We start from the raw sequence: 10677 nt of genomic DNA, 5'->3' as shown, positions 1-10677 counted from the left end.
AAGCGGTGAAGCAGGTCTGCAGGTGTCTATCTTTCTCTGCCCTTCTCTGTCTTCCCCTTCTTTCTCCATTTCTGTCTTATCCAACAACGATGACATCAATAACAACAATAACTACAACAATAAAAAAAAATGAAGCCGGGGAGTTGGGTGGTAACGCAGCGGGTTAAACGCAGGTGGCGCAAAGCGCAAGGACCAGTATAAGGATTCGGGTTCAAGCCCCTGGCTCCCCACCTGAAGGGGAGTCGCTTCACAAGTGGTGAAGCAGGTCTGCAGGTGTCTATCTTTCTCTCCCCCTCTCTGTCTTCCCTTCTTCTCTCCATTTCTCTCTGTCCTATCCAACAATGATATCAATAACAATAATAACTACAGCAATAAAACAACAAGGGTAACAAAAGGGGATAAATAAATAAATAAGTAAATAAATGTTTTTTTTTAAATGATGAAGCCATCATCCCCTTCACATCATCTTGGATGGAATTTGAAGACATCATGTTAAGTGAGGTAAGTTATAAAGAGAAAGACACATACTGAATGATCTCACAGGTAGGACTTAGTAAATAGGGACAGGGAGGGAGAACACAGAGTGAAAACTTGAACAGGGCAACAAAGAAAAGGACTCTGGGGGAGGAAAGGGAGGGGGAGGGGAGATGGAAAGGGAGGAGGAGGGAGGGGCTGAGAGAATCTTCAGGTCCTGTTGCATGATAATGTGAATGGACCTGGTTGTGGGTAAGAGTGTTCTGAAGAAAACTTTCATAAGGAGATGAGAAAATGCCCATGTGTCAATGACAACACTGTAAAGCAATAAGCACCCCCCAAAATGATTAAAGAAAAAAAGAATAGGGAGGACATCTGAGTCAGTCAAACTAAGCTCAAATTCTGGTGAATATTATCTCTGTATAAGAAATTAATTTGTAGGTCTATGAAAAAACTTTGGTTGCCACAAAAGGTTTAAACTTCTGAGCATAAGGAAAAGATAGGGGGTCGGGCGGTAGCACAGCGGGTTAAGCGTACATGGTGCGAAGCTCAAGGACAGGCATAAGGATCCCTGTTGAAGCCTCTGGCTCCCCATCTCAGGGATGTCGTTTCACGTCGTTTCACAATCAGTGAAGCAGGTCTACAGGTACCCATCTTTCTTCCCCCCTCTCTGTCTTCTCCTCCTCTCTCCATTTCTCTCTGTCCTATTCAGCAACAATGACATCGATGACAGCAATAATGATAAAACAACAAAGGCAATGAAAGGGGAAAAAAATAGTCTCCAGGAGCAGTGGATTTGTGGTGCAGACACCCAGCCCCAGCGATAACCCTGGAGGCAAAAAAAAAAAAAAAAAAAAAGACAAACAAAAACATTGAAAAAGCGTAATTCCAATTATGACATTTAAAATATAAAGAACTTAGACACATGGATTTGAAAACACTGAAATATTAGGGTAAAAACTAGTAGAGTACATGATACACCATTCGTGAAAGAAACAAAAGGAGTAATAAGCATATTTTAAAAGATGAATAAACCCCTAACAAAAGAAATGCAAATTGAAGTCAGAACTCTTTATTACTCACAAATTAACAAAAGCAAATGATATTATAATACTCAGAAATGCTAAAGTTGAAGTGCTGCGCAAATCTGCAGTACTTGATATTTTAATGAATGCCCTCTAGAAAGTCATTCTAAATTTGCATCAAGTTTTAAAACATTGCTACATTTTGCTTTATACTCTAAGCCCCTAGAATTTTATCTTATAGAAATACTGAAAGATGAAAAAAATATATATGTACATGTAAAAAACAGTAAAATCTTAGATTTAGTGAAAATAGTTGGAAGTCCATATAATGGAATGTTTTGGATTTTAAATTTGCTTTAAATGAATTTTTTTTTTTGCCTCCAGGATTATTGCTGGGGTTCAGTGCCTGCACTACAAATCCACTGCTTCTGGAGGCCATTTTTCCCATTTTGTTGCCCTTGCTGCTATTATTATTGTTGTTGTTGTTATTGTTGTTGCTTGATAGGACAGAGAGAAATCGAAAGAGAAAGGGAAGACAGAGAGGGGGAGAGAAAGACAAACACCTGAAGACCTGCTTCACCACCTGTGAAGGGATCCCTCTGCAGGTGGAAGCTGGGCACTTAATCCACCCACCGCGCTACCGCCTGACTCCCTAAATGAATCTTTTAAAATTTTTTTCTTATTATTATCTTTATTTATTGGATAGAGACAGCCAGAAATCAAGAGGGTGATAGAGAGGGAAAGAGACAGAGAGACACCTGCAGCACTACTTCACCACTCACAAAGCTTTCCTTCTGCAGGTGGAGACTGGGGGCTTGAACCTGGGTCCTTGCACATTATAATAAGTGCGCTCAGCCAGGTGTGCCACCAACCAGCCCCCCTAAATAAATTTTTAATGGGTATAAGAAAATCAGCATAGTTTAAGGTCACATCAAATATAAAATTGGGCAGACTTCTGTATATAAGAAGGCCTACACATAAAATGTTTTCTAGTGGTTATTTATGGGTGATCTTGGTTTTCTGCTTTCTATTTTACTACACTTCACAACTTTGCTACAGAGAGAAAAGATTAATTCTCAATCATGTGATTTATGTTTATTTATTATAAGAATCTTAAAGATTTGCTTTATTGATGACATATGAAAGAGAGTTTCATACAAAACAGAGAGAAGAGGAAATGAAGCCAGAGCACACTCTGGTGCATGCAGTGCTGGGAATTGAGCTGAACTGAATATACAAACCCAACAATTTACCAGTGGAGCTATTTCTTCAATCACTGGATATGTATGTATATTTGTTTATTTATTTTTGCCTCCAGGGTTATTGCCGGGGCTCGGTGCCTGCACCATGAATCCACTGCTCCTGGAGACCTTTTTTTTTTTCCCCCTTTTGTTGCCTTTGTTGTTTTATCATTATTGTGGTTATTATGTGTGTGCTTAACCAGGTGTGCCACTACCTGGCCCCTATCTGTTGTGGTTATTATTATTGTTGTTGTTGCTGTCATTGGATAGGACAGAAAGAAATGGAGAGAGGAGGGGAAGACAGAGAAGGGGAGAGAAAGATAGACACCTGCAGATCTGCTTCACCACATGTGAAGTGGCTCACCTACAGGTGGGGAGCCAGAGGCTCGAACCAGGATCCTTACTCCGGTCCTTGCACTTCCCGCCAAGTGCACTTAACCCGCTATGCTACCGCCCAACTCCCTGGAAATGTACATTTAAAGAGTGAATTGAAGGTAAAGAATTGGGAACACACATAGCACAAGGACCACCGTAATGATCCCGGTTCAAGCCCCTGGCTCCCCACCTGCAGGGGAGTCGCTTCACAGGCAGTAAAGCAGAGCTGCAGGTGTCTATCTTTCTCTCCCACTCTCTGTCTTCCCCTCCTCTCTCCATTTTTCTCTGTCCTAACAACGACAACATCAATAACAACAACAATGCAAAAAACAAGGGCAACAAAAGGGAAAATAAAGAAATATAAAAAAAATGTTATAATACATAGAACTGTAGCAAGTATACAGTGTCATAGATAGCACAAAATGAAGAGGTACAACCAACGACATGGCACAGTGTGTAGGTCTTGGTCTTTCAGGACTTGGGGTCTGAGGTCAGTCTCCAACATAGCACGTATTAATATAAGGTTCTGATTCTTTCTTCACTTCTTCCTCCCCATTCTTTTTGCCCCTCTCTTCCTCCCTGTGACCCCCCTCCCTCATAAATAAGTTAACAAAAATTGGAAAAGTAAAGGAAAAGGCAACCTGCTGATGACAGAACATACTTGTACATCATAGATTAAATAAAACATTATACAAATATATGAATAATTCACACGTCCATTGCAAAAATAACCCCATAAAATATTTTTATATTGACATAGACACTTCTGCAAAGAAGACATACACATAACCAGAAGGTTCATGAAACATACTCAATTTCATTTATTACTAAGGAATTTCCAAGAAAAATCACAATGAAATATTGTCTCACACTTGTGAGAATGAGCTTATCAAAAGACTGCAGCAACACATGTATTGTTGAAATTGAGGAGAAAAAAAGAAGTAATATATTGCTTGCAGAAATGTATGTTGATGCATCCTCTATGTAAAATGGGTATTTGGGGAAAAAGAAACTAAATATAAAAATTTCATATGATCCCCAATACTGAACTAAATACATAATTTAGAGAAAATGGAAACTTGTCTAGCTATCTTGTTTTTTGGTACCAAGTATTAGGAGTTACACTAATGAATATATATATATATATATATATATATATATATATATATACATATATATATAGTTTTAAAAATGTTTAAAAATGTTTAAAAACAATATACATAGTTATAATTATTTTAAACCCATAAAAAAGAATGCATTTTTTAGATATTTATTTACTTATTTTGCCTTCAGGGTTATCGAATCCACTGTTTCTGGATGCTATCCCCCCCATTTTTTTATTGAATAAGACAGAGAGAAATTGAGAGAGGAAGGGAAGATAAAGAGGGCGAGAGAAAGAGAGATACAAGCAGAATTGCTTCACTGCCTGTTAAGCACCCCCCTGCAGGTGGGGAGCCGGAGGCTTGAACCTGGGTCCTTGTGCTTCATACTATGCACACTTAATAGGGTGTGCCACCTCCCAACCCCCTCTACCTTCCAAAGCTTGTCTCTATACAGCTTATGCTACTAGTGGACATCTTGTGCATTTATTTTTAGGGTAAGGATTCCCCAGAGTAACACCAATGGGCTCTAAATTCCTCTTCTTCGTTGGTAAACTGTTTTTCAGTAATTTTTAATTATTTGAATATTTCAAATATGTTGTGGGCTGGTAAGGTAGAATAAAAGTCATCAAACATTTTTTCATGTCTGAGGCACCTAAGGTCCCAGGCTCAATCCCCAGCAACACCATAAGCCAGTTAAATCGAATCCACTGATGGTGAATCGAGCAGCTTCCTCGACTGCTATATGTGTTTCTTGTAGGCAAATAACATCTGCCTGATGCTGAATCGCCAATTGACCAATAAGAACGCGTTTGGCAAAGGACAGCCCCTCAACATTAAGTTGGAGGACTCGAAGAGCAGAACCAACAGCTTGAAAGCTGTCAGGAGCTGCTTGTTGCTGGCTTTGAAAGTGACTGGGATCCATGTGCATTCAGTCAGCTAAGAAGGATCATCAGTTTCCCCAATGAATGGGTACTCACGGGATGCACCACGGGAAGGTCGATCAATACATCTCAAGTGGCCTCCCCCAGGGCTCTGTTCTGGCTCCTATGCTATTTAATATTTACATCAATAACCTTCCAGAAACTTCTTCAAGGAAGTTCATCTATGCCGATGACATCTGCTGTGCAACTCAGGCATCCAAGTTTGACATCCTCAAGGAAACACTCATGAAAGACATGTCTCTGATATCTGATTACTGTAAAAAATAGCGACTAATCCCTAGCACTGCAAAAACGGTATCATCTGTTTTCCATCTACATCATGCCTCGGCCTTGCGTGAGCTTAATGTGCAGCTTGACGATACGAGAATCCGGCATGAAGTCCAGCCAGTCTATCTTGGCATTACTCTCGATCGCACCCTGTCATTTTACAAACATCTCATAAAAACTGCAGCAAAGGTGGGCGCGAGGAATAACATCATTGCAAGACTGGCCAGCTCCTCATGGAGCGCGAGCGCTTCCACACTACAAATCATCATCTCTGGCATTATGCTATTCCACTGCAGAATACTGTGCCCCACCCAGTATGGTTCCGTAGCCCCCATGTCCACTTGGTCGATTCCAAATTATACTCCTCCATGAGGATAATTTCTGGAACCATCCGTTCCACCCCGGTTCCATGGCTGCCAGTTCTTAGCAACATCGCCCTGCCAGATATTCGTTGGGATGCGGCATCATCTAAGTTCATTTCCCACGTCTATGCTCGACCGGACCTGCCAATATATGCGGATATCTTCGCCCACCCTGTCCAACGCTTGACGTCTCGTCACCCAATCTGGTCCCCTACGCCTACTCTGAACTTCTCTGTTCCAGTCTCTTGGAAACAGAGCTGGCAGTCAGCTGAGGTAAAGAACAAACAGCTCATCACAGACCCCTGCAAGCGTCAACCCGGCTTTGACCTAGCACCTTATGACTGGGCCCTCCTCAATAGCTATCGAACAGGCCATGGCCAGTGCGCCGCTATGTTCCATCTCTGGGGAGCCAGAGACGACCCGAACTGCCCCTGCGGCTCCAGACAGACTATGACCCACATAGTCAACGACTGCCACCTCTCCAGATTCAAAGGAGGTCTCGAAACTTTACATCAGGCTCAACCTGACGCTGTTGACTGGCTACGGAAGAAGGGCAAACGCTAGAAGAAGAAGAATTGTTGGATAGGACAGAGAGAAATGGAGAGAGGTGGGGAAGACAGAGGGGGGAAAGACAAACACCTGCAGACCTGCTTCACCGCCTGTGAAGTGACTCCCCTGCAGGTGGGGAGCCGGGGGCTCGAACCGGGTTCTTTACGCTGGTCCTTGTGCTTTGCACCACATGCGCTTAACCCACTGCTCCACCACCCGACCCCCTGGAGTGAATTATTTTAACATACATATTAACCCATAGTTCATGTAGCCTTATGATAGGTGGATATGTATAATTATATATAATTATATCCACATTAAAGTTGAGGAAACTGAGCCAAAGAGAACTTAAGGAACTGTCTCAAGCTTACAGTGCTAGTAGGCTCAGCAGTCAGGATGAAAAGGTGGGGAATTGGGAGTTGGGCGGTAGCGCAGTGGGTTAAGCGCAGGTGGCGCAAAGCGCAAGGCCCGGCGTAAGGATCCGGGTTCCAGTCCCCAGCTCCCCACCTGCAGGGGAGTCGCTTCACAGGCGGTGAAGCAGGTCTGCAGGTGTCTATCTTTCTCTCCCCCCTCTGTCTTCCCCTCCTCTCTCCATTTCTCTCTGTTCTATCCAATAACAACCACATCAATAACAACAACTTTAATAACTACAACAACAATAAAAAAAGACAACAAGGGCAACAAAAGGGAAAATAAATAAATAAATAAAATTAAAAAAAAAAAAGAAAAGGTGGGGAATTAGGCCCAAAGTTCTTATTTATTTACTTATTTATCCTTTGTCATCCCCTTAGCTTCGCCATTTCAGTTTGACTTTTTCAGGTAGAAAAGGAGGGAAAGAAAGAGAGACAGCCCGGGTGGGGGTTGGGAGAGGGAAAAAGGCCACAGCATTGAAGCTTCATCCAGTGAGGTGGGGACCTGAGCTTGAACCTAGGCCATATGCATAGCAAAGCAGCACACTATCCAGGTGAGCTATCTTGCTAACTTGAGTCCATGTTCTTAACCACTGAGGTTACTTCCTCACACAAAGTTGTACCAGCTTACCCTGAACTCATTATTACATGCAGCTACAGTATTGATTCGAGCACCCCGCTCCCCACCTGCAGGGGAGTCACTTCAAGGCGGTGAAGCAGGTCTGCAGGTATCTGTCTTTCTCTCCCCGTCTCTGTCTTCCCCTCCTCTCTCCATTTCTCTCTGTCCTATCCAACAATGACGACATCAATAACAACAACAATAATAACTACAACAACAATAAAAAAACAGCAAAGGAAACAAAAGGGAAAATAAATAAATACATATAAAAATTATAAAAAAGAGATTTATTTAATTATTCATTAACGAGAGATAGAAAAAAACAGAACATCACTGTGGCACATGTGAAATGGGGTTTGAGGGAGCCAGGTGGTAGCGCAGTGGGTTAAGCACACATGGCGCAAAGTGCAAGGACCAGAGATCCTGGTTCGAGCCCCTGGCTCCCCACCTGCAGGGGGTCTCTTCACAAAAGGTGAGGCAGGTAGGTCTGCAGATGTCTATCTTTCTCTCCCCCTCTCTATCTTCCCCTCCTTTCTCCATTTCTCTCTGTCCTATCCAACAACAATGACATCAACAACAACAACAATAACGATAACAAGGGCAACAAAAGGGGAAAAAAATAGCTTTCAGGAGCAGTGGATTAGTAGCACAGGCACTGAGCCCCAGCAATAACACTGGAGGTAAAAAAACCAAACCAAACCAAAACAAAACAAAAAGATGTGGTTTGAACTTGAGATCTTGTATCTGAGAGTCCAGTGCTCTATCCACTGCACCACCTTTGGGGGCCTCATGATTCTTACACAGATCCATCCTTAGCTTATCTTTCTAGTCTTAAAAATAAGGTAGACTACTGAAGTGGAAGACTGTTGTCTATACCTCCTGTCTCCCCATTCCCAAAGTGGGAGCAAGTAGAGGTAAGAGTTTTCACAGTTGTTTCAGGACAGGGAAATATAATAGAATTCCCTGTGTCTATACACGCTCTGAAAATCCATTGTTCCATGCCAACTTCTAAAAAGTGAAAAGCTTAATTAGCATATGTTCTTTACCCAGCACTTACTATGTACAAAGCATTATGGTATGTAGCCTGTGGGGGCTGAGTCATCTGATCATCTGACGGGTATCACTATCCATCTGGCAACAAGCTGTGGAGACACACATGTATTTGACCAGCATAATGATACAGATGGAGGGTAAATTGGGCATTAAACTTGCAGAAATGTCACTGACCTTAGCTCTTGGGCTTAGCTGGAATGATTGAGACTGCACTGTCATATAATCATGACACAGAATGGACCCTATACCTAGTTATCCCGGCAGGTGAAACAGAAGGGAACCTGCAAAGCTGACCCAGGTCACAGAGTCAGTGACAATAAACATTTTATTTATATGTTTTTTTTCTTATTTATTGGACAGAGAAATTGAGAGCGAAGAGGGAGATTGAAAAACAGAAAGACAGATACCTACAGCACTGCTCATGAAGCTTCTGCCCTGCGGGTAGAGACCTGGACTTAAACTCAGGGACTTGAACGCAGATCCTTATGCATTTTAACAATTGCATTCTACCAGGTGCGCTACTGCCTGGCCCCCATATTCTTTTATTTTTTCAATAAACATTTTGAAAGAGACCCATTCTGGAATTTTTATGTAAATTCAGTTTAGCATAAGTAGGGTTTGTTGAGATAGCAGAACTACAGATGTGTGAAGGAGCGTGTCTGTTACTGCTATAAGAGGTGCTAGAGCCCCTGTCTCAGTGCTATTGGTGGGCAGTGGGACATGGGGGGGTGGGGGTAAGCCTAGGATGTCCTGGGCCATGTATTTTCTAAGAGTGACTGAAACAACCAGGGAGTCCTGTTTTGCTGCAGAGGGCCAGGCAGTGGCACACTGGTTAAGTGCACAATACTAAGTGCAAGGACCCACTGAAGGACTGAGGTTCGAGCCCCTGTTTCCCACCTACAGGGGGTGGAGGTGTCGAGGGAGGCCACTTGACAAGCTGCAAAGCAGGTCTTCAGGTATCTTTCTCTCTCTTTATTTCCTCCTCCCCTCTCAATTTCTCTCTGTCCTATCCAATAAAATGGAAAAAATGGCCACCAGGCGCTGTGGAGTTGTAATGCAGAAGCCAAGTAATGTGGAGGCGAAAGAAAGAAAGAGAAAGGATGGAAGGAAGGAGGAGAGAGAGAGAGAGAAAAGAAAGGGAGGGAGGGAGGAAGGAAGAAAGAAGCTCCATAGCATCAAAGCTTCCTTCAGTGCAGTGTGGGGCCAGGCTTCAACCTGGGTTGCACATATGGCAAATCAGTGCACTATCCAAATGAGCTATTTTTCCTGCCCTGCTATGACTATTTAACAGGTGTCTGGTGTCAAAAACATGGGAGGTCTCAGGACTGTTATGGTTGATAAAAGGGCTAACCAGGTGAAGAAATGTGATCAAAAGGGGAAAAAAAAATCAATAAATGTCTTCAGTGAGTGGTTGTCTGGTCAAAGGTAGTAGACATTCCCTAGTCCATTTTGCCTGGATTAAACCCATTTTTCAGCACACCACCCAAAATAAATTTTAAATATGCTGACTCTGATCTGCACCATCTATGTTTATTAATGTCATCAGGGATTTTATTATTACATATGCATTTAACTAAAAAAGGCTGTTTTGCATTTTTGTTCACAAAGATCTTAATTTTAAAGATTTAATTAATTAACCCAAGATTGGGTGGGAGGAAGAGGGAGAGAGAGAACACCAGAGCATCACTCTGGCTCATAGGATGTCGGATACTGAACTCAAGGCCTCACTGTACCACCATGTCTCAGCTTCTGCAAATAGGGTGATGCTCTGGTTCATTTTTAAAAATATTTATTTATTTATTTATTCATTTTTATTGCCCTTGCTGTTTTATTGTTGTAGTTATTATTGTTGTTATTGATGTTGTTGTTGGATAGGACAGAGAGAAATGCAGAGGAGGGGAAGACAGAGAGAAGAAAAGAAAGACACCTGCAGACTTGCTTTACTGCTTGTGAAGTGACTCCCCTGCAGGTGGGAGCAGGGGGCTCAAACTAGGATCCTTGAGCCAGTCCTTGCATTTTGTGCCACGTGCGCTTAACCTGCTGTGCTGCAGCCCGACTCCCGCTCTGGTTCATTAATAAATAAATAAAATTCAGGTCTTCCAATATAGAAAAATTATCAAGATTTTTAACCTATCAAGAAAAATTACATGTATTCAGAAGACTGCTTCAGTTCTATCACTCAATATTCAGACACAAGAAGTCTGTTAGCACCAGACCAGATTTATCTGGAAAGATTGACAGCCTAGGGAGAAAAGTCC

This window comes from Erinaceus europaeus, chromosome 5 (genome assembly GCF_950295315.1).
Source record: "Erinaceus europaeus chromosome 5, mEriEur2.1, whole genome shotgun sequence".
NCBI classification, from domain to species: Eukaryota; Metazoa; Chordata; class Mammalia; order Eulipotyphla; family Erinaceidae; genus Erinaceus; species Erinaceus europaeus.
Note: the sequence above shows the minus strand (reverse complement) of the source record.